Source organism: Schistocerca gregaria, unplaced genomic scaffold (assembly GCF_023897955.1).
Source record: "Schistocerca gregaria isolate iqSchGreg1 unplaced genomic scaffold, iqSchGreg1.2 ptg000982l, whole genome shotgun sequence".
Taxonomy (NCBI): Eukaryota; Metazoa; Arthropoda; class Insecta; order Orthoptera; family Acrididae; genus Schistocerca; species Schistocerca gregaria.
The window spans coordinates 12,742-40,627 of NW_026062333.1; the positions used below are offsets into that span (position 1 = coordinate 12,742).

A 27,886-nucleotide genomic window follows, 5' to 3' on the forward strand; every position below is an offset into this window, starting at 1 on the left:
CTTCCTTGGTTTTTCACTCGTGTTCCGCAGGCCGCAGTCCGTACTACCACTTCATCACAAGTGCAACCTTCTTGAGCTCACATATGTCTGTTACATGGAACATTCTAGCTCCGCCCGACAGGTACAGCTATGATACTTTAGTGGTTACGGAAAGCCCAGGTTTCGAAACATGGTCACGGCACGAAAACGTCTCTTGATGCTGTCTCCTTAACTGCGACAGCTACAGACAAGTGGCGTCGCTACCATACGGCGGGCACGGCACTTTCTTGTTGTGGATGGCCTAAAGAGATGCTTCCAGTGGACATGGCACGGCGATTGCCAAGATACTTCCATTTCGAAGTGACCTTTGTAGTACAAATGAAACGTTTTGCCGCTGCTGCTCCAACGGTAACGTGGCCGAGCGGTCTAAGGCGCTGGTTTTAGGCACCAGTCTCTTCGGAGGCGTGTGTTCGAATCCCACCGTTGCCAATTTTGACGTCTCATTTTTGTGCCGATGCGGTGTGTTCTCGTGGGGTAGGACGCAGCTCTTGTGACGCGCGTGTTGTGTAGGTAGCGTGGCCGAGCGGTCTAAGGCGCTGGTATCAGGCACCAGTCTCTTTGGAGGCGTGGGTTCCAAACCCACAGGTGCCAAACGTGTAATGTTGCCTGTGTCGTAGACAGCTGCACTCATTGCCCGCAAAGAAAACGGCACAACAAGGCGTGAGCGTCTGTTTCGTGAATTGTCGTAGAACAGTGCGTGGTGCAACGACAGGATTTGTAGGCGCCTTTTGCTCTCATCATTGCTGGCGTTCGTCTCCACGAAATGCGTCCGGAGCACGCCGCTCTATAACGCGAGAGAGTGGATTTTTTTACACTTGTCGTCGATTAACCGTGGGTTGCTGCTGCGTTCGCTGGAGGAGCGCTGCCGTCGTTATCCGGTGTGGTCTAGTGGCTAGGATACCTGGCTCTCACCCAGGAGGCCCGGGTTCGATTCCCGGTACCGGAAGTGCGCGTTTTTGTTGCTCCTCTTATGCGACTTGTCTCGACTTTGCTCGACTGACGCTACGCTGACGCGTGCACAAAGCCACGTTAAGTATGATTCGTTGCAACACCTGACGGCGAGAGAGATGGGCGTCTATCCACTTGTTATCCAGCCACATACCGGTACCTGTTGTCAAGAGGCTTGGAGGTCTGCAACACATTGCCACGGAGGTGGATGCAGCTAACCACTGTAGTTAGTGTACTGACAGCGCAGGCACGTTCATTAGCTCGCATGCATGTGATGGAGACCGTGTCTGCCACTGCTGTGGCGTACACCTTGGCCTAGGCTTAGGCTTTGCTGTGTATCGACACTTGCATTCCAGCCAGCTGCTTCCGTGGGCGCCTCCGTGGCCATGGCCGTGATCGTCTAGTGGTTAGGACATTGCGTTGTGGCCGCAATAACCCAGGTTCGAATCCTGGTCACGGCAATTTTTGAAAGTTTCTCCTTGCTGCCGTTGCATTGACGATAGTGCACGAGTACCCGAAATCACAGTGCTTCCTTGGTTTTTCACTCGTGTTCCGCAGGCCGCAGTCCGTACTACCACTTCATCACAAGTGCAACCTTCTTGAGCTCACATATGTCTGTTACATGGAACATTCTAGCTCCGCCCGACAGGTACAGCTATGATACTTTAGTGGTTACGGAAAGCCCAGGTTTCGAAACATGGTCACGGCACGAAAACGTCTCTTGATGCTGTCTCCTTAACTGCGACAGCTACAGACAAGTGGCGTCGCTACCATACGGCGGGCACGGCACTTTCTTGTTGTGGATGGCCTAAAGAGATGCTTCCAGTGGACATGGCACGGCGATTGCCAAGATACTTCCATTTCGAAGTGACCTTTGTAGTACAAATGAAACGTTTTGCCGCTGCTGCTCCAACGGTAACGTGGCCGAGCGGTCTAAGGCGCTGGTTTTAGGCACCAGTCTCTTCGGAGGCGTGTGTTCGAATCCCACCGTTGCCAATTTTGACGTCTCATTTTTGTGCCGATGCGGTGTGTTCTCGTGGGGTAGGACGCAGCTCTTGTGACGCGCGTGTTGTGTAGGTAGCGTGGCCGAGCGGTCTAAGGCGCTGGTATCAGGCACCAGTCTCTTTGGAGGCGTGGGTTCCAAACCCACAGGTGCCAAACGTGTAATGTTGCCTGTGTCGTAGACAGCTGCACTCATTGCCCGCAAAGAAAACGGCACAACAAGGCGTGAGCGTCTGTTTCGTGAATTGTCGTAGAACAGTGCGTGGTGCAACGACAGGATTTGTAGGCGCCTTTTGCTCTCATCATTGCTGGCGTTCGTCTCCACGAAATGCGTCCGGAGCACGCCGCTCTATAACGCGAGAGAGTGGATTTTTTTACACTTGTCGTCGATTAACCGTGGGTTGCTGCTGCGTTCGCTGGAGGAGCGCTGCCGTCGTTATCCGGTGTGGTCTAGTGGCTAGGATACCTGGCTCTCACCCAGGAGGCCCGGGTTCGATTCCCGGTACCGGAAGTGCGCGTTTTTGTTGCTCCTCTTATGCGACTTGTCTCGACTTTGCTCGACTGACGCTACGCTGACGCGTGCACAAAGCCACGTTAAGTATGATTCGTTGCAACACCTGACGGCGAGAGAGATGGGCGTCTATCCACTTGTTATCCAGCCACATACCGGTACCTGTTGTCAAGAGGCTTGGAGGTCTGCAACACATTGCCACGGAGGTGGATGCAGCTAACCACTGTAGTTAGTGTACTGACAGCGCAGGCACGTTCATTAGCTCGCATGCATGTGATGGAGACCGTGTCTGCCACTGCTGTGGCGTACACCTTGGCCTAGGCTTAGGCTTTGCTGTGTATCGACACTTGCATTCCAGCCAGCTGCTTCCGTGGGCGCCTCCGTGGCCATGGCCGTGATCGACTAGTGGTTAGGACATTGCGTTGTGGCCGCAATAACCCAGGTTCGAATCCTGGTCACGGCAATTTTTGAAAGTTTCTCCTTGCTGCCGTTGCATTGACGATAGTGCACGAGTACCCGAAATCACAGTGCTTCCTTGGTTTTTCACTCGTGTTCCGCAGGCCGCAGTCCGTACTACCACTTCATCACAAGTGCAACCTTCTTGAGCTCACATATGTCTGTTACATGGAACATTCTAGCTCCGCCCGACAGGTACAGCTATGATACTTTAGTGGTTACGGAAAGCCCAGGTTTCGAAACATGGTCACGGCACGAAAACGTCTCTTGATGCTGTCTCCTTAACTGCGACAGCTACAGACAAGTGGCGTCGCTACCATACGGCGGGCACGGCACTTTCTTGTTGTGGATGGCCTAAAGAGATGCTTCCAGTGGACATGGCACGGCGATTGCCAAGATACTTCCATTTCGAAGTGACCTTTGTAGTACAAATGAAACGTTTTGCCGCTGCTGCTCCAACGGTAACGTGGCCGAGCGGTCTAAGGCGCTGGTTTTAGGCACCAGTCTCTTCGGAGGCGTGTGTTCGAATCCCACCGTTGCCAATTTTGACGTCTCATTTTTGTGCCGATGCGGTGTGTTCTCGTGGGGTAGGACGCAGCTCTTGTGACGCGCGTGTTGTGTAGGTAGCGTGGCCGAGCGGTCTAAGGCGCTGGTATCAGGCACCAGTCTCTTTGGAGGCGTGGGTTCCAAACCCACAGGTGCCAAACGTGTAATGTTGCCTGTGTCGTAGACAGCTGCACTCATTGCCCGCAAAGAAAACGGCACAACAAGGCGTGAGCGTCTGTTTCGTGAATTGTCGTAGAACAGTGCGTGGTGCAACGACAGGATTTGTAGGCGCCTTTTGCTCTCATCATTGCTGGCGTTCGTCTCCACGAAATGCGTCCGGAGCACGCCGCTCTATAACGCGAGAGAGTGGATTTTTTTACACTTGTCGTCGATTAACCGTGGGTTGCTGCTGCGTTCGCTGGAGGAGCGCTGCCGTCGTTATCCGGTGTGGTCTAGTGGCTAGGATACCTGGCTCTCACCCAGGAGGCCCGGGTTCGATTCCCGGTACCGGAAGTGCGCGTTTTTGTTGCTCCTCTTATGCGACTTGTCTCGACTTTGCTCGACTGACGCTACGCTGACGCGTGCACAAAGCCACGTTAAGTATGATTCGTTGCAACACCTGACGGCGAGAGAGATGGGCGTCTATCCACTTGTTATCCAGCCACATACCGGTACCTGTTGTCAAGAGGCTTGGAGGTCTGCAACACATTGCCACGGAGGTGGATGCAGCTAACCACTGTAGTTAGTGTACTGACAGCGCAGGCACGTTCATTAGCTCGCATGCATGTGATGGAGACCGTGTCTGCCACTGCTGTGGCGTACACCTTGGCCTAGGCTTAGGCTTTGCTGTGTATCGACACTTGCATTCCAGCCAGCTGCTTCCGTGGGCGCCTCCGTGGCCATGGCCGTGATCGTCTAGTGGTTAGGACATTGCGTTGTGGCCGCAATAACCCAGGTTCGAATCCTGGTCACGGCAATTTTTGAAAGTTTCTCCTTGCTGCCGTTGCATTGACGATAGTGCACGAGTACCCGAAATCACAGTGCTTCCTTGGTTTTTCACTCGTGTTCCGCAGGCCGCAGTCCGTACTACCACTTCATCACAAGTGCAACCTTCTTGAGCTCACATATGTCTGTTACATGGAACATTCTAGCTCCGCCCGACAGGTACAGCTATGATACTTTAGTGGTTACGGAAAGCCCAGGTTTCGAAACATGGTCACGGCACGAAAACGTCTCTTGATGCTGTCTCCTTAACTGCGACAGCTACAGACAAGTGGCGTCGCTACCATACGGCGGGCACGGCACTTTCTTGTTGTGGATGGCCTAAAGAGATGCTTCCAGTGGACATGGCACGGCGATTGCCAAGATACTTCCATTTCGAAGTGACCTTTGTAGTACAAATGAAACGTTTTGCCGCTGCTGCTCCAACGGTAACGTGGCCGAGCGGTCTAAGGCGCTGGTTTTAGGCACCAGTCTCTTCGGAGGCGTGTGTTCGAATCCCACCGTTGCCAATTTTGACGTCTCATTTTTGTGCCGATGCGGTGTGTTCTCGTGGGGTAGGACGCAGCTCTTGTGACGCGCGTGTTGTGTAGGTAGCGTGGCCGAGCGGTCTAAGGCGCTGGTATCAGGCACCAGTCTCTTTGGAGGCGTGGGTTCCAAACCCACAGGTGCCAAACGTGTAATGTTGCCTGTGTCGTAGACAGCTGCACTCATTGCCCGCAAAGAAAACGGCACAACAAGGCGTGAGCGTCTGTTTCGTGAATTGTCGTAGAACAGTGCGTGGTGCAACGACAGGATTTGTAGGCGCCTTTTGCTCTCATCATTGCTGGCGTTCGTCTCCACGAAATGCGTCCGGAGCACGCCGCTCTATAACGCGAGAGAGTGGATTTTTTTACACTTGTCGTCGATTAACCGTGGGTTGCTGCTGCGTTCGCTGGAGGAGCGCTGCCGTCGTTATCCGGTGTGGTCTAGTGGCTAGGATACCTGGCTCTCACCCAGGAGGCCCGGGTTCGATTCCCGGTACCGGAAGTGCGCGTTTTTGTTGCTCCTCTTATGCGACTTGTCTCGACTTTGCTCGACTGACGCTACGCTGACGCGTGCACAAAGCCACGTTAAGTATGATTCGTTGCAACACCTGACGGCGAGAGAGATGGGCGTCTATCCACTTGTTATCCAGCCACATACCGGTACCTGTTGTCAAGAGGCTTGGAGGTCTGCAACACATTGCCACGGAGGTGGATGCAGCTAACCACTGTAGTTAGTGTACTGACAGCGCAGGCACGTTCATTAGCTCGCATGCATGTGATGGAGACCGTGTCTGCCACTGCTGTGGCGTACACCTTGGCCTAGGCTTAGGCTTTGCTGTGTATCGACACTTGCATTCCAGCCAGCTGCTTCCGTGGGCGCCTCCGTGGCCATGGCCGTGATCGACTAGTGGTTAGGACATTGCGTTGTGGCCGCAATAACCCAGGTTCGAATCCTGGTCACGGCAATTTTTGAAAGTTTCTCCTTGCTGCCGTTGCATTGACGATAGTGCACGAGTACCCGAAATCACAGTGCTTCCTTGGTTTTTCACTCGTGTTCCGCAGGCCGCAGTCCGTACTACCACTTCATCACAAGTGCAACCTTCTTGAGCTCACATATGTCTGTTACATGGAACATTCTAGCTCCGCCCGACAGGTACAGCTATGATACTTTAGTGGTTACGGAAAGCCCAGGTTTCGAAACATGGTCACGGCACGAAAACGTCTCTTGATGCTGTCTCCTTAACTGCGACAGCTACAGACAAGTGGCGTCGCTACCATACGGCGGGCACGGCACTTTCTTGTTGTGGATGGCCTAAAGAGATGCTTCCAGTGGACATGGCACGGCGATTGCCAAGATACTTCCATTTCGAAGTGACCTTTGTAGTACAAATGAAACGTTTTGCCGCTGCTGCTCCAACGGTAACGTGGCCGAGCGGTCTAAGGCGCTGGTTTTAGGCACCAGTCTCTTCGGAGGCGTGTGTTCGAATCCCACCGTTGCCAATTTTGACGTCTCATTTTTGTGCCGATGCGGTGTGTTCTCGTGGGGTAGGACGCAGCTCTTGTGACGCGCGTGTTGTGTAGGTAGCGTGGCCGAGCGGTCTAAGGCGCTGGTATCAGGCACCAGTCTCTTTGGAGGCGTGGGTTCCAAACCCACAGGTGCCAAACGTGTAATGTTGCCTGTGTCGTAGACAGCTGCACTCATTGCCCGCAAAGAAAACGGCACAACAAGGCGTGAGCGTCTGTTTCGTGAATTGTCGTAGAACAGTGCGTGGTGCAACGACAGGATTTGTAGGCGCCTTTTGCTCTCATCATTGCTGGCGTTCGTCTCCACGAAATGCGTCCGGAGCACGCCGCTCTATAACGCGAGAGAGTGGATTTTTTTACACTTGTCGTCGATTAACCGTGGGTTGCTGCTGCGTTCGCTGGAGGAGCGCTGCCGTCGTTATCCGGTGTGGTCTAGTGGCTAGGATACCTGGCTCTCAGCCAGGAGGCCCGGGTTCGATTCCCGGTACCGGAAGTGCGCGTTTTTGTTGCTCCTCTTATGCGACTTGTCTCGACTTTGCTCGACTGACGCTACGCTGACGCGTGCACAAAGCCACGTTAAGTATGATTCGTTGCAACACCTGACGGCGAGAGAGATGGGCGTCTATCCACTTGTTATCCAGCCACATACCGGTACCTGTTGTCAAGAGGCTTGGAGGTCTGCAACACATTGCCACGGAGGTGGATGCAGCTAACCACTGTAGTTAGTGTACTGACAGCGCAGGCACGTTCATTAGCTCGCATGCATGTGATGGAGACCGTGTCTGCCACTGCTGTGGCGTACACCTTGGCCTAGGCTTAGGCTTTGCTGTGTATCGACACTTGCATTCCAGCCAGCTGCTTCCGTGGGCGCCTCCGTGGCCATGGCCGTGATCGTCTAGTGGTTAGGACATTGCGTTGTGGCCGCAATAACCCAGGTTCGAATCCTGGTCACGGCAATTTTTGAAAGTTTCTCCTTGCTGCCGTTGCATTGACGATAGTGCACGAGTACCCGAAATCACAGTGCTTCCTTGGTTTTTCACTCGTGTTCCGCAGGCCGCAGTCCGTACTACCACTTCATCACAAGTGCAACCTTCTTGAGCTCACATATGTCTGTTACATGGAACATTCTAGCTCCGCCCGACAGGTACAGCTATGATACTTTAGTGGTTACGGAAAGCCCAGGTTTCGAAACATGGTCACGGCACGAAAACGTCTCTTGATGCTGTCTCCTTAACTGCGACAGCTACAGACAAGTGGCGTCGCTACCATACGGCGGGCACGGCACTTTCTTGTTGTGGATGGCCTAAAGAGATGCTTCCAGTGGACATGGCACGGCGATTGCCAAGATACTTCCATTTCGAAGTGACCTTTGTAGTACAAATGAAACGTTTTGCCGCTGCTGCTCCAACGGTAACGTGGCCGAGCGGTCTAAGGCGCTGGTTTTAGGCACCAGTCTCTTCGGAGGCGTGTGTTCGAATCCCACCGTTGCCAATTTTGACGTCTCATTTTTGTGCCGATGCGGTGTGTTCTCGTGGGGTAGGACGCAGCTCTTGTGACGCGCGTGTTGTGTAGGTAGCGTGGCCGAGCGGTCTAAGGCGCTGGTATCAGGCACCAGTCTCTTTGGAGGCGTGGGTTCCAAACCCACAGGTGCCAAACGTGTAATGTTGCCTGTGTCGTAGACAGCTGCACTCATTGCCCGCAAAGAAAACGGCACAACAAGGCGTGAGCGTCTGTTTCGTGAATTGTCGTAGAACAGTGCGTGGTGCAACGACAGGATTTGTAGGCGCCTTTTGCTCTCATCATTGCTGGCGTTCGTCTCCACGAAATGCGTCCGGAGCACGCCGCTCTATAACGCGAGAGAGTGGATTTTTTTACACTTGTCGTCGATTAACCGTGGGTTGCTGCTGCGTTCGCTGGAGGAGCGCTGCCGTCGTTATCCGGTGTGGTCTAGTGGCTAGGATACCTGGCTCTCAGCCAGGAGGCCCGGGTTCGATTCCCGGTACCGGAAGTGCGCGTTTTTGTTGCTCCTCTTATGCGACTTGTCTCGACTTTGCTCGACTGACGCTACGCTGACGCGTGCACAAAGCCACGTTAAGTATGATTCGTTGCAACACCTGACGGCGAGAGAGATGGGCGTCTATCCACTTGTTATCCAGCCACATACCGGTACCTGTTGTCAAGAGGCTTGGAGGTCTGCAACACATTGCCACGGAGGTGGATGCAGCTAACCACTGTAGTTAGTGTACTGACAGCGCAGGCACGTTCATTAGCTCGCATGCATGTGATGGAGACCGTGTCTGCCACTGCTGTGGCGTACACCTTGGCCTAGGCTTAGGCTTTGCTGTGTATCGACACTTGCATTCCAGCCAGCTGCTTCCGTGGGCGCCTCCGTGGCCATGGCCGTGATCGTCTAGTGGTTAGGACATTGCGTTGTGGCCGCAATAACCCAGGTTCGAATCCTGGTCACGGCAATTTTTGAAAGTTTCTCCTTGCTGCCGTTGCATTGACGATAGTGCACGAGTACCCGAAATCACAGTGCTTCCTTGGTTTTTCACTCGTGTTCCGCAGGCCGCAGTCCGTACTACCACTTCATCACAAGTGCAACCTTCTTGAGCTCACATATGTCTGTTACATGGAACATTCTAGCTCCGCCCGACAGGTACAGCTATGATACTTTAGTGGTTACGGAAAGCCCAGGTTTCGAAACATGGTCACGGCACGAAAACGTCTCTTGATGCTGTCTCCTTAACTGCGACAGCTACAGACAAGTGGCGTCGCTACCATACGGCGGGCACGGCACTTTCTTGTTGTGGATGGCCTAAAGAGATGCTTCCAGTGGACATGGCACGGCGATTGCCAAGATACTTCCATTTCGAAGTGACCTTTGTAGTACAAATGAAACGTTTTGCCGCTGCTGCTCCAACGGTAACGTGGCCGAGCGGTCTAAGGCGCTGGTTTTAGGCACCAGTCTCTTCGGAGGCGTGTGTTCGAATCCCACCGTTGCCAATTTTGACGTCTCATTTTTGTGCCGATGCGGTGTGTTCTCGTGGGGTAGGACGCAGCTCTTGTGACGCGCGTGTTGTGTAGGTAGCGTGGCCGAGCGGTCTAAGGCGCTGGTATCAGGCACCAGTCTCTTTGGAGGCGTGGGTTCCAAACCCACAGGTGCCAAACGTGTAATGTTGCCTGTGTCGTAGACAGCTGCACTCATTGCCCGCAAAGAAAACGGCACAACAAGGCGTGAGCGTCTGTTTCGTGAATTGTCGTAGAACAGTGCGTGGTGCAACGACAGGATTTGTAGGCGCCTTTTGCTCTCATCATTGCTGGCGTTCGTCTCCACGAAATGCGTCCGGAGCACGCCGCTCTATAACGCGAGAGAGTGGATTTTTTTACACTTGTCGTCGATTAACCGTGGGTTGCTGCTGCGTTCGCTGGAGGAGCGCTGCCGTCGTTATCCGGTGTGGTCTAGTGGCTAGGATACCTGGCTCTCACCCAGGAGGCCCGGGTTCGATTCCCGGTACCGGAAGTGCGCGTTTTTGTTGCTCCTCTTATGCGACTTGTCTCGACTTTGCTCGACTGACGCTACGCTGACGCGTGCACAAAGCCACGTTAAGTATGATTCGTTGCAACACCTGACGGCGAGAGAGATGGGCGTCTATCCACTTGTTATCCAGCCACATACCGGTACCTGTTGTCAAGAGGCTTGGAGGTCTGCAACACATTGCCACGGAGGTGGATGCAGCTAACCACTGTAGTTAGTGTACTGACAGCGCAGGCACGTTCATTAGCTCGCATGCATGTGATGGAGACCGTGTCTGCCACTGCTGTGGCGTACACCTTGGCCTAGGCTTAGGCTTTGCTGTGTATCGACACTTGCATTCCAGCCAGCTGCTTCCGTGGGCGCCTCCGTGGCCATGGCCGTGATCGTCTAGTGGTTAGGACATTGCGTTGTGGCCGCAATAACCCAGGTTCGAATCCTGGTCACGGCAATTTTTGAAAGTTTCTCCTTGCTGCCGTTGCATTGACGATAGTGCACGAGTACCCGAAATCACAGTGCTTCCTTGGTTTTTCACTCGTGTTCCGCAGGCCGCAGTCCGTACTACCACTTCATCACAAGTGCAACCTTCTTGAGCTCACATATGTCTGTTACATGGAACATTCTAGCTCCGCCCGACAGGTACAGCTATGATACTTTAGTGGTTACGGAAAGCCCAGGTTTCGAAACATGGTCACGGCACGAAAACGTCTCTTGATGCTGTCTCCTTAACTGCGACAGCTACAGACAAGTGGCGTCGCTACCATACGGCGGGCACGGCACTTTCTTGTTGTGGATGGCCTAAAGAGATGCTTCCAGTGGACATGGCACGGCGATTGCCAAGATACTTCCATTTCGAAGTGACCTTTGTAGTACAAATGAAACGTTTTGCCGCTGCTGCTCCAACGGTAACGTGGCCGAGCGGTCTAAGGCGCTGGTTTTAGGCACCAGTCTCTTCGGAGGCGTGTGTTCGAATCCCACCGTTGCCAATTTTGACGTCTCATTTTTGTGCCGATGCGGTGTGTTCTCGTGGGGTAGGACGCAGCTCTTGTGACGCGCGTGTTGTGTAGGTAGCGTGGCCGAGCGGTCTAAGGCGCTGGTATCAGGCACCAGTCTCTTTGGAGGCGTGGGTTCCAAACCCACAGGTGCCAAACGTGTAATGTTGCCTGTGTCGTAGACAGCTGCACTCATTGCCCGCAAAGAAAACGGCACAACAAGGCGTGAGCGTCTGTTTCGTGAATTGTCGTAGAACAGTGCGTGGTGCAACGACAGGATTTGTAGGCGCCTTTTGCTCTCATCATTGCTGGCGTTCGTCTCCACGAAATGCGTCCGGAGCACGCCGCTCTATAACGCGAGAGAGTGGATTTTTTTACACTTGTCGTCGATTAACCGTGGGTTGCTGCTGCGTTCGCTGGAGGAGCGCTGCCGTCGTTATCCGGTGTGGTCTAGTGGCTAGGATACCTGGCTCTCACCCAGGAGGCCCGGGTTCGATTCCCGGTACCGGAAGTGCGCGTTTTTGTTGCTCCTCTTATGCGACTTGTCTCGACTTTGCTCGACTGACGCTACGCTGACGCGTGCACAAAGCCACGTTAAGTATGATTCGTTGCAACACCTGACGGCGAGAGAGATGGGCGTCTATCCACTTGTTATCCAGCCACATACCGGTACCTGTTGTCAAGAGGCTTGGAGGTCTGCAACACATTGCCACGGAGGTGGATGCAGCTAACCACTGTAGTTAGTGTACTGACAGCGCAGGCACGTTCATTAGCTCGCATGCATGTGATGGAGACCGTGTCTGCCACTGCTGTGGCGTACACCTTGGCCTAGGCTTAGGCTTTGCTGTGTATCGACACTTGCATTCCAGCCAGCTGCTTCCGTGGGCGCCTCCGTGGCCATGGCCGTGATCGTCTAGTGGTTAGGACATTGCGTTGTGGCCGCAATAACCCAGGTTCGAATCCTGGTCACGGCAATTTTTGAAAGTTTCTCCTTGCTGCCGTTGCATTGACGATAGTGCACGAGTACCCGAAATCACAGTGCTTCCTTGGTTTTTCACTCGTGTTCCGCAGGCCGCAGTCCGTACTACCACTTCATCACAAGTGCAACCTTCTTGAGCTCACATATGTCTGTTACATGGAACATTCTAGCTCCGCCCGACAGGTACAGCTATGATACTTTAGTGGTTACGGAAAGCCCAGGTTTCGAAACATGGTCACGGCACGAAAACGTCTCTTGATGCTGTCTCCTTAACTGCGACAGCTACAGACAAGTGGCGTCGCTACCATACGGCGGGCACGGCACTTTCTTGTTGTGGATGGCCTAAAGAGATGCTTCCAGTGGACATGGCACGGCGATTGCCAAGATACTTCCATTTCGAAGTGACCTTTGTAGTACAAATGAAACGTTTTGCCGCTGCTGCTCCAACGGTAACGTGGCCGAGCGGTCTAAGGCGCTGGTTTTAGGCACCAGTCTCTTCGGAGGCGTGTGTTCGAATCCCACCGTTGCCAATTTTGACGTCTCATTTTTGTGCCGATGCGGTGTGTTCTCGTGGGGTAGGACGCAGCTCTTGTGACGCGCGTGTTGTGTAGGTAGCGTGGCCGAGCGGTCTAAGGCGCTGGTATCAGGCACCAGTCTCTTTGGAGGCGTGGGTTCCAAACCCACAGGTGCCAAACGTGTAATGTTGCCTGTGTCGTAGACAGCTGCACTCATTGCCCGCAAAGAAAACGGCACAACAAGGCGTGAGCGTCTGTTTCGTGAATTGTCGTAGAACAGTGCGTGGTGCAACGACAGGATTTGTAGGCGCCTTTTGCTCTCATCATTGCTGGCGTTCGTCTCCACGAAATGCGTCCGGAGCACGCCGCTCTATAACGCGAGAGAGTGGATTTTTTTACACTTGTCGTCGATTAACCGTGGGTTGCTGCTGCGTTCGCTGGAGGAGCGCTGCCGTCGTTATCCGGTGTGGTCTAGTGGCTAGGATACCTGGCTCTCACCCAGGAGGCCCGGGTTCGATTCCCGGTACCGGAAGTGCGCGTTTTTGTTGCTCCTCTTATGCGACTTGTCTCGACTTTGCTCGACTGACGCTACGCTGACGCGTGCACAAAGCCACGTTAAGTATGATTCGTTGCAACACCTGACGGCGAGAGAGATGGGCGTCTATCCACTTGTTATCCAGCCACATACCGGTACCTGTTGTCAAGAGGCTTGGAGGTCTGCAACACATTGCCACGGAGGTGGATGCAGCTAACCACTGTAGTTAGTGTACTGACAGCGCAGGCACGTTCATTAGCTCGCATGCATGTGATGGAGACCGTGTCTGCCACTGCTGTGGCGTACACCTTGGCCTAGGCTTAGGCTTTGCTGTGTATCGACACTTGCATTCCAGCCAGCTGCTTCCGTGGGCGCCTCCGTGGCCATGGCCGTGATCGTCTAGTGGTTAGGACATTGCGTTGTGGCCGCAATAACCCAGGTTCGAATCCTGGTCACGGCAATTTTTGAAAGTTTCTCCTTGCTGCCGTTGCATTGACGATAGTGCACGAGTACCCGAAATCACAGTGCTTCCTTGGTTTTTCACTCGTGTTCCGCAGGCCGCAGTCCGTACTACCACTTCATCACAAGTGCAACCTTCTTGAGCTCACATATGTCTGTTACATGGAACATTCTAGCTCCGCCCGACAGGTACAGCTATGATACTTTAGTGGTTACGGAAAGCCCAGGTTTCGAAACATGGTCACGGCACGAAAACGTCTCTTGATGCTGTCTCCTTAACTGCGACAGCTACAGACAAGTGGCGTCGCTACCATACGGCGGGCACGGCACTTTCTTGTTGTGGATGGCCTAAAGAGATGCTTCCAGTGGACATGGCACGGCGATTGCCAAGATACTTCCATTTCGAAGTGACCTTTGTAGTACAAATGAAACGTTTTGCCGCTGCTGCTCCAACGGTAACGTGGCCGAGCGGTCTAAGGCGCTGGTTTTAGGCACCAGTCTCTTCGGAGGCGTGTGTTCGAATCCCACCGTTGCCAATTTTGACGTCTCATTTTTGTGCCGATGCGGTGTGTTCTCGTGGGGTAGGACGCAGCTCTTGTGACGCGCGTGTTGTGTAGGTAGCGTGGCCGAGCGGTCTAAGGCGCTGGTATCAGGCACCAGTCTCTTTGGAGGCGTGGGTTCCAAACCCACAGGTGCCAAACGTGTAATGTTGCCTGTGTCGTAGACAGCTGCACTCATTGCCCGCAAAGAAAACGGCACAACAAGGCGTGAGCGTCTGTTTCGTGAATTGTCGTAGAACAGTGCGTGGTGCAACGACAGGATTTGTAGGCGCCTTTTGCTCTCATCATTGCTGGCGTTCGTCTCCACGAAATGCGTCCGGAGCACGCCGCTCTATAACGCGAGAGAGTGGATTTTTTTACACTTGTCGTCGATTAACCGTGGGTTGCTGCTGCGTTCGCTGGAGGAGCGCTGCCGTCGTTATCCGGTGTGGTCTAGTGGCTAGGATACCTGGCTCTCACCCAGGAGGCCCGGGTTCGATTCCCGGTACCGGAAGTGCGCGTTTTTGTTGCTCCTCTTATGCGACTTGTCTCGACTTTGCTCGACTGACGCTACGCTGACGCGTGCACAAAGCCACGTTAAGTATGATTCGTTGCAACACCTGACGGCGAGAGAGATGGGCGTCTATCCACTTGTTATCCAGCCACATACCGGTACCTGTTGTCAAGAGGCTTGGAGGTCTGCAACACATTGCCACGGAGGTGGATGCAGCTAACCACTGTAGTTAGTGTACTGACAGCGCAGGCACGTTCATTAGCTCGCATGCATGTGATGGAGACCGTGTCTGCCACTGCTGTGGCGTACACCTTGGCCTAGGCTTAGGCTTTGCTGTGTATCGACACTTGCATTCCAGCCAGCTGCTTCCGTGGGCGCCTCCGTGGCCATGGCCGTGATCGTCTAGTGGTTAGGACATTGCGTTGTGGCCGCAATAACCCAGGTTCGAATCCTGGTCACGGCAATTTTTGAAAGTTTCTCCTTGCTGCCGTTGCATTGACGATAGTGCACGAGTACCCGAAATCACAGTGCTTCCTTGGTTTTTCACTCGTGTTCCGCAGGCCGCAGTCCGTACTACCACTTCATCACAAGTGCAACCTTCTTGAGCTCACATATGTCTGTTACATGGAACATTCTAGCTCCGCCCGACAGGTACAGCTATGATACTTTAGTGGTTACGGAAAGCCCAGGTTTCGAAACATGGTCACGGCACGAAAACGTCTCTTGATGCTGTCTCCTTAACTGCGACAGCTACAGACAAGTGGCGTCGCTACCATACGGCGGGCACGGCACTTTCTTGTTGTGGATGGCCTAAAGAGATGCTTCCAGTGGACATGGCACGGCGATTGCCAAGATACTTCCATTTCGAAGTGACCTTTGTAGTACAAATGAAACGTTTTGCCGCTGCTGCTCCAACGGTAACGTGGCCGAGCGGTCTAAGGCGCTGGTTTTAGGCACCAGTCTCTTCGGAGGCGTGTGTTCGAATCCCACCGTTGCCAATTTTGACGTCTCATTTTTGTGCCGATGCGGTGTGTTCTCGTGGGGTAGGACGCAGCTCTTGTGACGCGCGTGTTGTGTAGGTAGCGTGGCCGAGCGGTCTAAGGCGCTGGTATCAGGCACCAGTCTCTTTGGAGGCGTGGGTTCCAAACCCACAGGTGCCAAACGTGTAATGTTGCCTGTGTCGTAGACAGCTGCACTCATTGCCCGCAAAGAAAACGGCACAACAAGGCGTGAGCGTCTGTTTCGTGAATTGTCGTAGAACAGTGCGTGGTGCAACGACAGGATTTGTAGGCGCCTTTTGCTCTCATCATTGCTGGCGTTCGTCTCCACGAAATGCGTCCGGAGCACGCCGCTCTATAACGCGAGAGAGTGGATTTTTTTACACTTGTCGTCGATTAACCGTGGGTTGCTGCTGCGTTCGCTGGAGGAGCGCTGCCGTCGTTATCCGGTGTGGTCTAGTGGCTAGGATACCTGGCTCTCACCCAGGAGGCCCGGGTTCGATTCCCGGTACCGGAAGTGCGCGTTTTTGTTGCTCCTCTTATGCGACTTGTCTCGACTTTGCTCGACTGACGCTACGCTGACGCGTGCACAAAGCCACGTTAAGTATGATTCGTTGCAACACCTGACGGCGAGAGAGATGGGCGTCTATCCACTTGTTATCCAGCCACATACCGGTACCTGTTGTCAAGAGGCTTGGAGGTCTGCAACACATTGCCACGGAGGTGGATGCAGCTAACCACTGTAGTTAGTGTACTGACAGCGCAGGCACGTTCATTAGCTCGCATGCATGTGATGGAGACCGTGTCTGCCACTGCTGTGGCGTACACCTTGGCCTAGGCTTAGGCTTTGCTGTGTATCGACACTTGCATTCCAGCCAGCTGCTTCCGTGGGCGCCTCCGTGGCCATGGCCGTGATCGTCTAGTGGTTAGGACATTGCGTTGTGGCCGCAATAACCCAGGTTCGAATCCTGGTCACGGCAATTTTTGAAAGTTTCTCCTTGCTGCCGTTGCATTGACGATAGTGCACGAGTACCCGAAATCACAGTGCTTCCTTGGTTTTTCACTCGTGTTCCGCAGGCCGCAGTCCGTACTACCACTTCATCACAAGTGCAACCTTCTTGAGCTCACATATGTCTGTTACATGGAACATTCTAGCTCCGCCCGACAGGTACAGCTATGATACTTTAGTGGTTACGGAAAGCCCAGGTTTCGAAACATGGTCACGGCACGAAAACGTCTCTTGATGCTGTCTCCTTAACTGCGACAGCTACAGACAAGTGGCGTCGCTACCATACGGCGGGCACGGCACTTTCTTGTTGTGGATGGCCTAAAGAGATGCTTCCAGTGGACATGGCACGGCGATTGCCAAGATACTTCCATTTCGAAGTGACCTTTGTAGTACAAATGAAACGTTTTGCCGCTGCTGCTCCAACGGTAACGTGGCCGAGCGGTCTAAGGCGCTGGTTTTAGGCACCAGTCTCTTCGGAGGCGTGGGTTCGAATCCCACCGTTGCCAATTTTGACGTCTCATTTTTGTGCCGATGCGGTGTGTTCTCGTGGGGTAGGACGCAGCTCTTGTGACGCGCGTGTTGTGTAGGTAGCGTGGCCGAGCGGTCTAAGGCGCTGGTATCAGGCACCAGTCTCTTTGGAGGCGTGGGTTCCAAACCCACAGGTGCCAAACGTGTAATGTTGCCTGTGTCGTAGACAGCTGCACTCATTGCCCGCAAAGAAAACGGCACAACAAGGCGTGAGCGTCTGTTTCGTGAATTGTCGTAGAACAGTGCGTGGTGCAACGACAGGATTTGTAGGCGCCTTTTGCTCTCATCATTGCTGGCGTTCGTCTCCACGAAATGCGTCCGGAGCACGCCGCTCTATAACGCGAGAGAGTGGATTTTTTTACACTTGTCGTCGATTAACCGTGGGTTGCTGCTGCGTTCGCTGGAGGAGCGCTGCCGTCGTTATCCGGTGTGGTCTAGTGGCTAGGATACCTGGCTCTCACCCAGGAGGCCCGGGTTCGATTCCCGGTACCGGAAGTGCGCGTTTTTGTTGCTCCTCTTATGCGACTTGTCTCGACTTTGCTCGACTGACGCTACGCTGACGCGTGCACAAAGCCACGTTAAGTATGATTCGTTGCAACACCTGACGGCGAGAGAGATGGGCGTCTATCCACTTGTTATCCAGCCACATACCGGTACCTGTTGTCAAGAGGCTTGGAGGTCTGCAACACATTGCCACGGAGGTGGATGCAGCTAACCACTGTAGTTAGTGTACTGACAGCGCAGGCACGTTCATTAGCTCGCATGCATGTGATGGAGACCGTGTCTGCCACTGCTGTGGCGTACACCTTGGCCTAGGCTTAGGCTTTGCTGTGTATCGACACTTGCATTCCAGCCAGCTGCTTCCGTGGGCGCCTCCGTGGCCATGGCCGTGATCGTCTAGTGGTTAGGACATTGCGTTGTGGCCGCAATAACCCAGGTTCGAATCCTGGTCACGGCAATTTTTGAAAGTTTCTCCTTGCTGCCGTTGCATTGACGATAGTGCACGAGTACCCGAAATCACAGTGCTTCCTTGGTTTTTCACTCGTGTTCCGCAGGCCGCAGTCCGTACTACCACTTCATCACAAGTGCAACCTTCTTGAGCTCACATATGTCTGTTACATGGAACATTCTAGCTCCGCCCGACAGGTACAGCTATGATACTTTAGTGGTTACGGAAAGCCCAGGTTTCGAAACATGGTCACGGCACGAAAACGTCTCTTGATGCTGTCTCCTTAACTGCGACAGCTACAGACAAGTGGCGTCGCTACCATACGGCGGGCACGGCACTTTCTTGTTGTGGATGGCCTAAAGAGATGCTTCCAGTGGACATGGCACGGCGATTGCCAAGATACTTCCATTTCGAAGTGACCTTTGTAGTACAAATGAAACGTTTTGCCGCTGCTGCTCCAACGGTAACGTGGCCGAGCGGTCTAAGGCGCTGGTTTTAGGCACCAGTCTCTTCGGAGGCGTGTGTTCGAATCCCACCGTTGCCAATTTTGACGTCTCATTTTTGTGCCGATGCGGTGTGTTCTCGTGGGGTAGGACGCAGCTCTTGTGACGCGCGTGTTGTGTAGGTAGCGTGGCCGAGCGGTCTAAGGCGCTGGTATCAGGCACCAGTCTCTTTGGAGGCGTGGGTTCCAAACCCACAGGTGCCAAACGTGTAATGTTGCCTGTGTCGTAGACAGCTGCACTCATTGCCCGCAAAGAAAACGGCACAACAAGGCGTGAGCGTCTGTTTCGTGAATTGTCGTAGAACAGTGCGTGGTGCAACGACAGGATTTGTAGGCGCCTTTTGCTCTCATCATTGCTGGCGTTCGTCTCCACGAAATGCGTCCGGAGCACGCCGCTCTATAACGCGAGAGAGTGGATTTTTTTACACTTGTCGTCGATTAACCGTGGGTTGCTGCTGCGTTCGCTGGAGGAGCGCTGCCGTCGTTATCCGGTGTGGTCTAGTGGCTAGGATACCTGGCTCTCACCCAGGAGGCCCGGGTTCGATTCCCGGTACCGGAAGTGCGCGTTTTTGTTGCTCCTCTTATGCGACTTGTCTCGACTTTGCTCGACTGACGCTACGCTGACGCGTGCACAAAGCCACGTTAAGTATGATTCGTTGCAACACCTGACGGCGAGAGAGATGGGCGTCTATCCACTTGTTATCCAGCCACATACCGGTACCTGTTGTCAAGAGGCTTGGAGGTCTGCAACACATTGCCACGGAGGTGGATGCAGCTAACCACTGTAGTTAGTGTACTGACAGCGCAGGCACGTTCATTAGCTCGCATGCATGTGATGGAGACCGTGTCTGCCACTGCTGTGGCGTACACCTTGGCCTAGGCTTAGGCTTTGCTGTGTATCGACACTTGCATTCCAGCCAGCTGCTTCCGTGGGCGCCTCCGTGGCCATGGCCGTGATCGACTAGTGGTTAGGACATTGCGTTGTGGCCGCAATAACCCAGGTTCGAATCCTGGTCACGGCAATTTTTGAAAGTTTCTCCTTGCTGCCGTTGCATTGACGATAGTGCACGAGTACCCGAAATCACAGTGCTTCCTTGGTTTTTCACTCGTGTTCCGCAGGCCGCAGTCCGTACTACCACTTCATCACAAGTGCAACCTTCTTGAGCTCACATATGTCTGTTACATGGAACATTCTAGCTCCGCCCGACAGGTACAGCTATGATACTTTAGTGGTTACGGAAAGCCCAGGTTTCGAAACATGGTCACGGCACGAAAACGTCTCTTGATGCTGTCTCCTTAACTGCGACAGCTACAGACAAGTGGCGTCGCTACCATACGGCGGGCACGGCACTTTCTTGTTGTGGATGGCCTAAAGAGATGCTTCCAGTGGACATGGCACGGCGATTGCCAAGATACTTCCATTTCGAAGTGACCTTTGTAGTACAAATGAAACGTTTTGCCGCTGCTGCTCCAACGGTAACGTGGCCGAGCGGTCTAAGGCGCTGGTTTTAGGCACCAGTCTCTTCGGAGGCGTGGGTTCGAATCCCACCGTTGCCAATTTTGACGTCTCATTTTTGTGCCGATGCGGTGTGTTCTCGTGGGGTAGGACGCAGCTCTTGTGACGCGCGTGTTGTGTAGGTAGCGTGGCCGAGCGGTCTAAGGCGCTGGTATCAGGCACCAGTCTCTTTGGAGGCGTGGGTTCCAAACCCACAGGTGCCAAACGTGTAATGTTGCCTGTGTCGTAGACAGCTGCACTCATTGCCCGCAAAGAAAACGGCACAACAAGGCGTGAGCGTCTGTTTCGTGAATTGTCGTAGAACAGTGCGTGGTGCAACGACAGGATTTGTAGGCGCCTTTTGCTCTCATCATTGCTGGCGTTCGTCTCCACGAAATGCGTCCGGAGCACGCCGCTCTATAACGCGAGAGAGTGGATTTTTTTACACTTGTCGTCGATTAACCGTGGGTTGCTGCTGCGTTCGCTGGAGGAGCGCTGCCGTCGTTATCCGGTGTGGTCTAGTGGCTAGGATACCTGGCTCTCACCCAGGAGGCCCGGGTTCGATTCCCGGTACCGGAAGTGCGCGTTTTTGTTGCTCCTCTTATGCGACTTGTCTCGACTTTGCTCGACTGACGCTACGCTGACGCGTGCACAAAGCCACGTTAAGTATGATTCGTTGCAACACCTGACGGCGAGAGAGATGGGCGTCTATCCACTTGTTATCCAGCCACATACCGGTACCTGTTGTCAAGAGGCTTGGAGGTCTGCAACACATTGCCACGGAGGTGGATGCAGCTAACCACTGTAGTTAGTGTACTGACAGCGCAGGCACGTTCATTAGCTCGCATGCATGTGATGGAGACCGTGTCTGCCACTGCTGTGGCGTACACCTTGGCCTAGGCTTAGGCTTTGCTGTGTATCGACACTTGCATTCCAGCCAGCTGCTTCCGTGGGCGCCTCCGTGGCCATGGCCGTGATCGACTAGTGGTTAGGACATTGCGTTGTGGCCGCAATAACCCAGGTTCGAATCCTGGTCACGGCAATTTTTGAAAGTTTCTCCTTGCTGCCGTTGCATTGACGATAGTGCACGAGTACCCGAAATCACAGTGCTTCCTTGGTTTTTCACTCGTGTTCCGCAGGCCGCAGTCCGTACTACCACTTCATCACAAGTGCAACCTTCTTGAGCTCACATATGTCTGTTACATGGAACATTCTAGCTCCGCCCGACAGGTACAGCTATGATACTTTAGTGGTTACGGAAAGCCCAGGTTTCGAAACATGGTCACGGCACGAAAACGTCTCTTGATGCTGTCTCCTTAACTGCGACAGCTACAGACAAGTGGCGTCGCTACCATACGGCGGGCACGGCACTTTCTTGTTGTGGATGGCCTAAAGAGATGCTTCCAGTGGACATGGCACGGCGATTGCCAAGATACTTCCATTTCGAAGTGACCTTTGTAGTACAAATGAAACGTTTTGCCGCTGCTGCTCCAACGGTAACGTGGCCGAGCGGTCTAAGGCGCTGGTTTTAGGCACCAGTCTCTTCGGAGGCGTGGGTTCGAATCCCACCGTTGCCAATTTTGACGTCTCATTTTTGTGCCGATGCGGTGTGTTCTCGTGGGGTAGGACGCAGCTCTTGTGACGCGCGTGTTGTGTAGGTAGCGTGGCCGAGCGGTCTAAGGCGCTGGTATCAGGCACCAGTCTCTTTGGAGGCGTGGGTTCCAAACCCACAGGTGCCAAACGTGTAATGTTGCCTGTGTCGTAGACAGCTGCACTCATTGCCCGCAAAGAAAACGGCACAACAAGGCGTGAGCGTCTGTTTCGTGAATTGTCGTAGAACAGTGCGTGGTGCAACGACAGGATTTGTAGGCGCCTTTTGCTCTCATCATTGCTGGCGTTCGTCTCCACGAAATGCGTCCGGAGCACGCCGCTCTATAACGCGAGAGAGTGGATTTTTTTACACTTGTCGTCGATTAACCGTGGGTTGCTGCTGCGTTCGCTGGAGGAGCGCTGCCGTCGTTATCCGGTGTGGTCTAGTGGCTAGGATACCTGGCTCTCACCCAGGAGGCCCGGGTTCGATTCCCGGTACCGGAAGTGCGCGTTTTTGTTGCTCCTCTTATGCGACTTGTCTCGACTTTGCTCGACTGACGCTACGCTGACGCGTGCACAAAGCCACGTTAAGTATGATTCGTTGCAACACCTGACGGCGAGAGAGATGGGCGTCTATCCACTTGTTATCCAGCCACATACCGGTACCTGTTGTCAAGAGGCTTGGAGGTCTGCAACACATTGCCACGGAGGTGGATGCAGCTAACCACTGTAGTTAGTGTACTGACAGCGCAGGCACGTTCATTAGCTCGCATGCATGTGATGGAGACCGTGTCTGCCACTGCTGTGGCGTACACCTTGGCCTAGGCTTAGGCTTTGCTGTGTATCGACACTTGCATTCCAGCCAGCTGCTTCCGTGGGCGCCTCCGTGGCCATGGCCGTGATCGACTAGTGGTTAGGACATTGCGTTGTGGCCGCAATAACCCAGGTTCGAATCCTGGTCACGGCAATTTTTGAAAGTTTCTCCTTGCTGCCGTTGCATTGACGATAGTGCACGAGTACCCGAAATCACAGTGCTTCCTTGGTTTTTCACTCGTGTTCCGCAGGCCGCAGTCCGTACTACCACTTCATCACAAGTGCAACCTTCTTGAGCTCACATATGTCTGTTACATGGAACATTCTAGCTCCGCCCGACAGGTACAGCTATGATACTTTAGTGGTTACGGAAAGCCCAGGTTTCGAAACATGGTCACGGCACGAAAACGTCTCTTGATGCTGTCTCCTTAACTGCGACAGCTACAGACAAGTGGCGTCGCTACCATACGGCGGGCACGGCACTTTCTTGTTGTGGATGGCCTAAAGAGATGCTTCCAGTGGACATGGCACGGCGATTGCCAAGATACTTCCATTTCGAAGTGACCTTTGTAGTACAAATGAAACGTTTTGCCGCTGCTGCTCCAACGGTAACGTGGCCGAGCGGTCTAAGGCGCTGGTTTTAGGCACCAGTCTCTTCGGAGGCGTGGGTTCGAATCCCACCGTTGCCAATTTTGACGTCTCATTTTTGTGCCGATGCGGTGTGTTCTCGTGGGGTAGGACGCAGCTCTTGTGACGCGCGTGTTGTGTAGGTAGCGTGGCCGAGCGGTCTAAGGCGCTGGTATCAGGCACCAGTCTCTTTGGAGGCGTGGGTTCCAAACCCACAGGTGCCAAACGTGTAATGTTGCCTGTGTCGTAGACAGCTGCACTCATTGCCCGCAAAGAAAACGGCACAACAAGGCGTGAGCGTCTGTTTCGTGAATTGTCGTAGAACAGTGCGTGGTGCAACGACAGGATTTGTAGGCGCCTTTTGCTCTCATCATTGCTGGCGTTCGTCTCCACGAAATGCGTCCGGAGCACGCCGCTCTATAACGCGAGAGAGTGGATTTTTTTACACTTGTCGTCGATTAACCGTGGGTTGCTGCTGCGTTCGCTGGAGGAGCGCTGCCGTCGTTATCCGGTGTGGTCTAGTGGCTAGGATACCTGGCTCTCACCCAGGAGGCCCGGGTTCGATTCCCGGTACCGGAAGTGCGCGTTTTTGTTGCTCCTCTTATGCGACTTGTCTCGACTTTGCTCGACTGACGCTACGCTGACGCGTGCACAAAGCCACGTTAAGTATGATTCGTTGCAACACCTGACGGCGAGAGAGATGGGCGTCTATCCACTTGTTATCCAGCCACATACCGGTACCTGTTGTCAAGAGGCTTGGAGGTCTGCAACACATTGCCACGGAGGTGGATGCAGCTAACCACTGTAGTTAGTGTACTGACAGCGCAGGCACGTTCATTAGCTCGCATGCATGTGATGGAGACCGTGTCTGCCACTGCTGTGGCGTACACCTTGGCCTAGGCTTAGGCTTTGCTGTGTATCGACACTTGCATTCCAGCCAGCTGCTTCCGTGGGCGCCTCCGTGGCCATGGCCGTGATCGTCTAGTGGTTAGGACATTGCGTTGTGGCCGCAATAACCCAGGTTCGAATCCTGGTCACGGCAATTTTTGAAAGTTTCTCCTTGCTGCCGTTGCATTGACGATAGTGCACGAGTACCCGAAATCACAGTGCTTCCTTGGTTTTTCACTCGTGTTCCGCAGGCCGCAGTCCGTACTACCACTTCATCACAAGTGCAACCTTCTTGAGCTCACATATGTCTGTTACATGGAACATTCTAGCTCCGCCCGACAGGTACAGCTATGATACTTTAGTGGTTACGGAAAGCCCAGGTTTCGAAACATGGTCACGGCACGAAAACGTCTCTTGATGCTGTCTCCTTAACTGCGACAGCTACAGACAAGTGGCGTCGCTACCATACGGCGGGCACGGCACTTTCTTGTTGTGGATGGCCTAAAGAGATGCTTCCAGTGGACATGGCACGGCGATTGCCAAGATACTTCCATTTCGAAGTGACCTTTGTAGTACAAATGAAACGTTTTGCCGCTGCTGCTCCAACGGTAACGTGGCCGAGCGGTCTAAGGCGCTGGTTTTAGGCACCAGTCTCTTCGGAGGCGTGGGTTCGAATCCCACCGTTGCCAATTTTGACGTCTCATTTTTGTGCCGATGCGGTGTGTTCTCGTGGGGTAGGACGCAGCTCTTGTGACGCGCGTGTTGTGTAGGTAGCGTGGCCGAGCGGTCTAAGGCGCTGGTATCAGGCACCAGTCTCTTTGGAGGCGTGGGTTCCAAACCCACAGGTGCCAAACGTGTAATGTTGCCTGTGTCGTAGACAGCTGCACTCATTGCCCGCAAAGAAAACGGCACAACAAGGCGTGAGCGTCTGTTTCGTGAATTGTCGTAGAACAGTGCGTGGTGCAACGACAGGATTTGTAGGCGCCTTTTGCTCTCATCATTGCTGGCGTTCGTCTCCACGAAATGCGTCCGGAGCACGCCGCTCTATAACGCGAGAGAGTGGATTTTTTTACACTTGTCGTCGATTAACCGTGGGTTGCTGCTGCGTTCGCTGGAGGAGCGCTGCCGTCGTTATCCGGTGTGGTCTAGTGGCTAGGATACCTGGCTCTCACCCAGGAGGCCCGGGTTCGATTCCCGGTACCGGAAGTGCGCGTTTTTGTTGCTCCTCTTATGCGACTTGTCTCGACTTTGCTCGACTGACGCTACGCTGACGCGTGCACAAAGCCACGTTAAGTATGATTCGTTGCAACACCTGACGGCGAGAGAGATGGGCGTCTATCCACTTGTTATCCAGCCACATACCGGTACCTGTTGTCAAGAGGCTTGGAGGTCTGCAACACATTGCCACGGAGGTGGATGCAGCTAACCACTGTAGTTAGTGTACTGACAGCGCAGGCACGTTCATTAGCTCGCATGCATGTGATGGAGACCGTGTCTGCCACTGCTGTGGCGTACACCTTGGCCTAGGCTTAGGCTTTGCTGTGTATCGACACTTGCATTCCAGCCAGCTGCTTCCGTGGGCGCCTCCGTGGCCATGGCCGTGATCGTCTAGTGGTTAGGACATTGCGTTGTGGCCGCAATAACCCAGGTTCGAATCCTGGTCACGGCAATTTTTGAAAGTTTCTCCTTGCTGCCGTTGCATTGACGATAGTGCACGAGTACCCGAAATCACAGTGCTTCCTTGGTTTTTCACTCGTGTTCCGCAGGCCGCAGTCCGTACTACCACTTCATCACAAGTGCAACCTTCTTGAGCTCACATATGTCTGTTACATGGAACATTCTAGCTCCGCCCGACAGGTACAGCTATGATACTTTAGTGGTTACGGAAAGCCCAGGTTTCGAAACATGGTCACGGCACGAAAACGTCTCTTGATGCTGTCTCCTTAACTGCGACAGCTACAGACAAGTGGCGTCGCTACCATACGGCGGGCACGGCACTTTCTTGTTGTGGATGGCCTAAAGAGATGCTTCCAGTGGACATGGCACGGCGATTGCCAAGATACTTCCATTTCGAAGTGACCTTTGTAGTACAAATGAAACGTTTTGCCGCTGCTGCTCCAACGGTAACGTGGCCGAGCGGTCTAAGGCGCTGGTTTTAGGCACCAGTCTCTTCGGAGGCGTGTGTTCGAATCCCACCGTTGCCAATTTTGACGTCTCATTTTTGTGCCGATGCGGTGTGTTCTCGTGGGGTAGGACGCAGCTCTTGTGACGCGCGTGTTGTGTAGGTAGCGTGGCCGAGCGGTCTAAGGCGCTGGTATCAGGCACCAGTCTCTTTGGAGGCGTGGGTTCCAAACCCACAGGTGCCAAACGTGTAATGTTGCCTGTGTCGTAGACAGCTGCACTCATTGCCCGCAAAGAAAACGGCACAACAAGGCGTGAGCGTCTGTTTCGTGAATTGTCGTAGAACAGTGCGTGGTGCAACGACAGGATTTGTAGGCGCCTTTTGCTCTCATCATTGCTGGCGTTCGTCTCCACGAAATGCGTCCGGAGCACGCCGCTCTATAACGCGAGAGAGTGGATTTTTTTACACTTGTCGTCGATTAACCGTGGGTTGCTGCTGCGTTCGCTGGAGGAGCGCTGCCGTCGTTATCCGGTGTGGTCTAGTGGCTAGGATACCTGGCTCTCACCCAGGAGGCCCGGGTTCGATTCCCGGTACCGGAAGTGCGCGTTTTTGTTGCGACTTGTCTCGACTTTGCTCGACTGACGCTACGCTGACGCGTGCACAAAGCCACGTTAAGTATGATTCGTTGCAACACCTGACGGCGAGAGAGATGGGCGTCTATCCACTTGTTATCCAGCCACATACCGGTACCTGTTGTCAAGAGGCTTGGAGGTCTGCAACACATTGCCACGGAGGTGGATGCAGCTAACCACTGTAGTTAGTGTACTGACAGCGCAGGCACGTTCATTAGCTCGCATGCATGTGATGGAGACCGTGTCTGCCACTGCTGTGGCGTACACCTTGGCCTAGGCTTAGGCTTTGCTGTGTATCGACACTTGCATTCCAGCCAGCTGCTTCCGTGGGCGCCTCCGTGGCCATGGCCGTGATCGTCTAGTGGTTAGGACATTGCGTTGTGGCCGCAATAACCCAGGTTCGAATCCTGGTCACGGCAATTTTTGAAAGTTTCTCCTTGCTGCCGTTGCATTGACGATAGTGCACGAGTACCCGAAATCACAGTGCTTCCTTGGTTTTTCACTCGTGTTCCGCAGGCCGCAGTCCGTACTACCACTTCATCACAAGTGCAACCTTCTTGAGCTCACATATGTCTGTTACATGGAACATTCTAGCTCCGCCCGACAGGTACAGCTATGATACTTTAGTGGTTACGGAAAGCCCAGGTTTCGAAACATGGTCACGGCACGAAAACGTCTCTTGATGCTGTCTCCTTAACTGCGACAGCTACAGACAAGTGGCGTCGCTACCATACGGCGGGCACGGCACTTTCTTGTTGTGGATGGCCTAAAGAGATGCTTCCAGTGGACATGGCACGGCGATTGCCAAGATACTTCCATTTCGAAGTGACCTTTGTAGTACAAATGAAACGTTTTGCCGCTGCTGCTCCAACGGTAACGTGGCCGAGCGGTCTAAGGCGCTGGTTTTAGGCACCAGTCTCTTCGGAGGCGTGGGTTCGAATCCCACCGTTGCCAATTTTGACGTCTCATTTTTGTGCCGATGCGGTGTGTTCTCGTGGGGTAGGACGCAGCTCTTGTGACGCGCGTGTTGTGTAGGTAGCGTGGCCGAGCGGTCTAAGGCGCTGGTATCAGGCACCAGTCTCTTTGGAGGCGTGGGTTCCAAACCCACAGGTG

The 27,886-nt window shown here is 53.7% G+C and overlaps 55 non-coding genes across 55 annotated transcripts; all 55 read left to right on the forward strand.

Annotated features, from left to right (window-relative positions):
- The first annotated feature begins 386 nt into the window (after positions 1-386).
- Trnal-uag (transfer RNA leucine (anticodon UAG)) lies at positions 387-468 on the forward strand. The gene has a single exon. It is a non-coding gene; the product is annotated as a tRNA-Leu (tRNA).
- Positions 469-913: 445 nt separating this feature from the next.
- Trnae-cuc (transfer RNA glutamic acid (anticodon CUC)) lies at positions 914-985 on the forward strand. The gene has a single exon. It is a non-coding gene; the product is annotated as a tRNA-Glu (tRNA).
- A 391-nt stretch (positions 986-1,376) lies between these two features.
- Trnah-gug (transfer RNA histidin (anticodon GUG)) lies at positions 1,377-1,448 on the forward strand. The gene has a single exon. It is a non-coding gene; the product is annotated as a tRNA-His (tRNA).
- A 453-nt stretch (positions 1,449-1,901) lies between these two features.
- Trnal-uag (transfer RNA leucine (anticodon UAG)) lies at positions 1,902-1,983 on the forward strand. Its single transcript has one exon. It is a non-coding gene; the product is annotated as a tRNA-Leu (tRNA).
- Positions 1,984-2,428: 445 nt separating this feature from the next.
- Trnae-cuc (transfer RNA glutamic acid (anticodon CUC)) lies at positions 2,429-2,500 on the forward strand. Its single transcript has one exon. It is a non-coding gene; the product is annotated as a tRNA-Glu (tRNA).
- A 391-nt stretch (positions 2,501-2,891) lies between these two features.
- Trnah-gug (transfer RNA histidin (anticodon GUG)) lies at positions 2,892-2,963 on the forward strand. The gene has a single exon. It is a non-coding gene; the product is annotated as a tRNA-His (tRNA).
- Positions 2,964-3,416: 453 nt separating this feature from the next.
- On the forward strand, positions 3,417-3,498 carry Trnal-uag (transfer RNA leucine (anticodon UAG)). Its single transcript has one exon. It is a non-coding gene; the product is annotated as a tRNA-Leu (tRNA).
- Positions 3,499-3,943: 445 nt separating this feature from the next.
- On the forward strand, positions 3,944-4,015 carry Trnae-cuc (transfer RNA glutamic acid (anticodon CUC)). The gene has a single exon. It is a non-coding gene; the product is annotated as a tRNA-Glu (tRNA).
- A 391-nt stretch (positions 4,016-4,406) lies between these two features.
- On the forward strand, positions 4,407-4,478 carry Trnah-gug (transfer RNA histidin (anticodon GUG)). The gene has a single exon. It is a non-coding gene; the product is annotated as a tRNA-His (tRNA).
- Positions 4,479-4,931: 453 nt separating this feature from the next.
- Trnal-uag (transfer RNA leucine (anticodon UAG)) lies at positions 4,932-5,013 on the forward strand. The gene has a single exon. It is a non-coding gene; the product is annotated as a tRNA-Leu (tRNA).
- Positions 5,014-5,458: 445 nt separating this feature from the next.
- Positions 5,459-5,530, forward strand: Trnae-cuc (transfer RNA glutamic acid (anticodon CUC)). The gene has a single exon. It is a non-coding gene; the product is annotated as a tRNA-Glu (tRNA).
- A 391-nt stretch (positions 5,531-5,921) lies between these two features.
- Positions 5,922-5,993, forward strand: Trnah-gug (transfer RNA histidin (anticodon GUG)). The gene has a single exon. It is a non-coding gene; the product is annotated as a tRNA-His (tRNA).
- A 453-nt stretch (positions 5,994-6,446) lies between these two features.
- Positions 6,447-6,528, forward strand: Trnal-uag (transfer RNA leucine (anticodon UAG)). The gene has a single exon. It is a non-coding gene; the product is annotated as a tRNA-Leu (tRNA).
- Positions 6,529-6,973: 445 nt separating this feature from the next.
- Positions 6,974-7,045, forward strand: Trnae-cuc (transfer RNA glutamic acid (anticodon CUC)). Its single transcript has one exon. It is a non-coding gene; the product is annotated as a tRNA-Glu (tRNA).
- Positions 7,046-7,436: 391 nt separating this feature from the next.
- On the forward strand, positions 7,437-7,508 carry Trnah-gug (transfer RNA histidin (anticodon GUG)). Its single transcript has one exon. It is a non-coding gene; the product is annotated as a tRNA-His (tRNA).
- Positions 7,509-7,961: 453 nt separating this feature from the next.
- Positions 7,962-8,043, forward strand: Trnal-uag (transfer RNA leucine (anticodon UAG)). The gene has a single exon. It is a non-coding gene; the product is annotated as a tRNA-Leu (tRNA).
- Positions 8,044-8,488: 445 nt separating this feature from the next.
- Trnae-cuc (transfer RNA glutamic acid (anticodon CUC)) lies at positions 8,489-8,560 on the forward strand. The gene has a single exon. It is a non-coding gene; the product is annotated as a tRNA-Glu (tRNA).
- A 391-nt stretch (positions 8,561-8,951) lies between these two features.
- Positions 8,952-9,023, forward strand: Trnah-gug (transfer RNA histidin (anticodon GUG)). Its single transcript has one exon. It is a non-coding gene; the product is annotated as a tRNA-His (tRNA).
- A 453-nt stretch (positions 9,024-9,476) lies between these two features.
- On the forward strand, positions 9,477-9,558 carry Trnal-uag (transfer RNA leucine (anticodon UAG)). The gene has a single exon. It is a non-coding gene; the product is annotated as a tRNA-Leu (tRNA).
- A 445-nt stretch (positions 9,559-10,003) lies between these two features.
- Positions 10,004-10,075, forward strand: Trnae-cuc (transfer RNA glutamic acid (anticodon CUC)). Its single transcript has one exon. It is a non-coding gene; the product is annotated as a tRNA-Glu (tRNA).
- A 391-nt stretch (positions 10,076-10,466) lies between these two features.
- Positions 10,467-10,538, forward strand: Trnah-gug (transfer RNA histidin (anticodon GUG)). Its single transcript has one exon. It is a non-coding gene; the product is annotated as a tRNA-His (tRNA).
- Positions 10,539-10,991: 453 nt separating this feature from the next.
- Positions 10,992-11,073, forward strand: Trnal-uag (transfer RNA leucine (anticodon UAG)). The gene has a single exon. It is a non-coding gene; the product is annotated as a tRNA-Leu (tRNA).
- A 445-nt stretch (positions 11,074-11,518) lies between these two features.
- Positions 11,519-11,590, forward strand: Trnae-cuc (transfer RNA glutamic acid (anticodon CUC)). The gene has a single exon. It is a non-coding gene; the product is annotated as a tRNA-Glu (tRNA).
- Positions 11,591-11,981: 391 nt separating this feature from the next.
- Positions 11,982-12,053, forward strand: Trnah-gug (transfer RNA histidin (anticodon GUG)). The gene has a single exon. It is a non-coding gene; the product is annotated as a tRNA-His (tRNA).
- A 453-nt stretch (positions 12,054-12,506) lies between these two features.
- Trnal-uag (transfer RNA leucine (anticodon UAG)) lies at positions 12,507-12,588 on the forward strand. Its single transcript has one exon. It is a non-coding gene; the product is annotated as a tRNA-Leu (tRNA).
- A 445-nt stretch (positions 12,589-13,033) lies between these two features.
- On the forward strand, positions 13,034-13,105 carry Trnae-cuc (transfer RNA glutamic acid (anticodon CUC)). Its single transcript has one exon. It is a non-coding gene; the product is annotated as a tRNA-Glu (tRNA).
- A 391-nt stretch (positions 13,106-13,496) lies between these two features.
- Trnah-gug (transfer RNA histidin (anticodon GUG)) lies at positions 13,497-13,568 on the forward strand. Its single transcript has one exon. It is a non-coding gene; the product is annotated as a tRNA-His (tRNA).
- A 453-nt stretch (positions 13,569-14,021) lies between these two features.
- Positions 14,022-14,103, forward strand: Trnal-uag (transfer RNA leucine (anticodon UAG)). Its single transcript has one exon. It is a non-coding gene; the product is annotated as a tRNA-Leu (tRNA).
- A 445-nt stretch (positions 14,104-14,548) lies between these two features.
- Trnae-cuc (transfer RNA glutamic acid (anticodon CUC)) lies at positions 14,549-14,620 on the forward strand. Its single transcript has one exon. It is a non-coding gene; the product is annotated as a tRNA-Glu (tRNA).
- A 391-nt stretch (positions 14,621-15,011) lies between these two features.
- Positions 15,012-15,083, forward strand: Trnah-gug (transfer RNA histidin (anticodon GUG)). Its single transcript has one exon. It is a non-coding gene; the product is annotated as a tRNA-His (tRNA).
- A 453-nt stretch (positions 15,084-15,536) lies between these two features.
- On the forward strand, positions 15,537-15,618 carry Trnal-uag (transfer RNA leucine (anticodon UAG)). Its single transcript has one exon. It is a non-coding gene; the product is annotated as a tRNA-Leu (tRNA).
- A 445-nt stretch (positions 15,619-16,063) lies between these two features.
- Positions 16,064-16,135, forward strand: Trnae-cuc (transfer RNA glutamic acid (anticodon CUC)). The gene has a single exon. It is a non-coding gene; the product is annotated as a tRNA-Glu (tRNA).
- Positions 16,136-16,526: 391 nt separating this feature from the next.
- On the forward strand, positions 16,527-16,598 carry Trnah-gug (transfer RNA histidin (anticodon GUG)). The gene has a single exon. It is a non-coding gene; the product is annotated as a tRNA-His (tRNA).
- A 453-nt stretch (positions 16,599-17,051) lies between these two features.
- Positions 17,052-17,133, forward strand: Trnal-uag (transfer RNA leucine (anticodon UAG)). Its single transcript has one exon. It is a non-coding gene; the product is annotated as a tRNA-Leu (tRNA).
- A 445-nt stretch (positions 17,134-17,578) lies between these two features.
- Positions 17,579-17,650, forward strand: Trnae-cuc (transfer RNA glutamic acid (anticodon CUC)). Its single transcript has one exon. It is a non-coding gene; the product is annotated as a tRNA-Glu (tRNA).
- A 391-nt stretch (positions 17,651-18,041) lies between these two features.
- Positions 18,042-18,113, forward strand: Trnah-gug (transfer RNA histidin (anticodon GUG)). Its single transcript has one exon. It is a non-coding gene; the product is annotated as a tRNA-His (tRNA).
- A 453-nt stretch (positions 18,114-18,566) lies between these two features.
- On the forward strand, positions 18,567-18,648 carry Trnal-uag (transfer RNA leucine (anticodon UAG)). The gene has a single exon. It is a non-coding gene; the product is annotated as a tRNA-Leu (tRNA).
- A 445-nt stretch (positions 18,649-19,093) lies between these two features.
- Positions 19,094-19,165, forward strand: Trnae-cuc (transfer RNA glutamic acid (anticodon CUC)). Its single transcript has one exon. It is a non-coding gene; the product is annotated as a tRNA-Glu (tRNA).
- A 391-nt stretch (positions 19,166-19,556) lies between these two features.
- Positions 19,557-19,628, forward strand: Trnah-gug (transfer RNA histidin (anticodon GUG)). The gene has a single exon. It is a non-coding gene; the product is annotated as a tRNA-His (tRNA).
- A 453-nt stretch (positions 19,629-20,081) lies between these two features.
- Trnal-uag (transfer RNA leucine (anticodon UAG)) lies at positions 20,082-20,163 on the forward strand. The gene has a single exon. It is a non-coding gene; the product is annotated as a tRNA-Leu (tRNA).
- A 445-nt stretch (positions 20,164-20,608) lies between these two features.
- Positions 20,609-20,680, forward strand: Trnae-cuc (transfer RNA glutamic acid (anticodon CUC)). The gene has a single exon. It is a non-coding gene; the product is annotated as a tRNA-Glu (tRNA).
- A 391-nt stretch (positions 20,681-21,071) lies between these two features.
- On the forward strand, positions 21,072-21,143 carry Trnah-gug (transfer RNA histidin (anticodon GUG)). Its single transcript has one exon. It is a non-coding gene; the product is annotated as a tRNA-His (tRNA).
- A 453-nt stretch (positions 21,144-21,596) lies between these two features.
- On the forward strand, positions 21,597-21,678 carry Trnal-uag (transfer RNA leucine (anticodon UAG)). Its single transcript has one exon. It is a non-coding gene; the product is annotated as a tRNA-Leu (tRNA).
- A 445-nt stretch (positions 21,679-22,123) lies between these two features.
- Positions 22,124-22,195, forward strand: Trnae-cuc (transfer RNA glutamic acid (anticodon CUC)). The gene has a single exon. It is a non-coding gene; the product is annotated as a tRNA-Glu (tRNA).
- A 391-nt stretch (positions 22,196-22,586) lies between these two features.
- On the forward strand, positions 22,587-22,658 carry Trnah-gug (transfer RNA histidin (anticodon GUG)). The gene has a single exon. It is a non-coding gene; the product is annotated as a tRNA-His (tRNA).
- Positions 22,659-23,111: 453 nt separating this feature from the next.
- On the forward strand, positions 23,112-23,193 carry Trnal-uag (transfer RNA leucine (anticodon UAG)). Its single transcript has one exon. It is a non-coding gene; the product is annotated as a tRNA-Leu (tRNA).
- Positions 23,194-23,638: 445 nt separating this feature from the next.
- On the forward strand, positions 23,639-23,710 carry Trnae-cuc (transfer RNA glutamic acid (anticodon CUC)). The gene has a single exon. It is a non-coding gene; the product is annotated as a tRNA-Glu (tRNA).
- A 391-nt stretch (positions 23,711-24,101) lies between these two features.
- Trnah-gug (transfer RNA histidin (anticodon GUG)) lies at positions 24,102-24,173 on the forward strand. The gene has a single exon. It is a non-coding gene; the product is annotated as a tRNA-His (tRNA).
- Positions 24,174-24,626: 453 nt separating this feature from the next.
- Positions 24,627-24,708, forward strand: Trnal-uag (transfer RNA leucine (anticodon UAG)). Its single transcript has one exon. It is a non-coding gene; the product is annotated as a tRNA-Leu (tRNA).
- Positions 24,709-25,153: 445 nt separating this feature from the next.
- Trnae-cuc (transfer RNA glutamic acid (anticodon CUC)) lies at positions 25,154-25,225 on the forward strand. Its single transcript has one exon. It is a non-coding gene; the product is annotated as a tRNA-Glu (tRNA).
- A 391-nt stretch (positions 25,226-25,616) lies between these two features.
- Trnah-gug (transfer RNA histidin (anticodon GUG)) lies at positions 25,617-25,688 on the forward strand. Its single transcript has one exon. It is a non-coding gene; the product is annotated as a tRNA-His (tRNA).
- Positions 25,689-26,141: 453 nt separating this feature from the next.
- Positions 26,142-26,223, forward strand: Trnal-uag (transfer RNA leucine (anticodon UAG)). Its single transcript has one exon. It is a non-coding gene; the product is annotated as a tRNA-Leu (tRNA).
- Positions 26,224-26,668: 445 nt separating this feature from the next.
- Trnae-cuc (transfer RNA glutamic acid (anticodon CUC)) lies at positions 26,669-26,740 on the forward strand. Its single transcript has one exon. It is a non-coding gene; the product is annotated as a tRNA-Glu (tRNA).
- A 380-nt stretch (positions 26,741-27,120) lies between these two features.
- Positions 27,121-27,192, forward strand: Trnah-gug (transfer RNA histidin (anticodon GUG)). The gene has a single exon. It is a non-coding gene; the product is annotated as a tRNA-His (tRNA).
- Positions 27,193-27,645: 453 nt separating this feature from the next.
- On the forward strand, positions 27,646-27,727 carry Trnal-uag (transfer RNA leucine (anticodon UAG)). Its single transcript has one exon. It is a non-coding gene; the product is annotated as a tRNA-Leu (tRNA).
- The last annotated feature ends 159 nt before the right edge of the window (positions 27,728-27,886 follow it).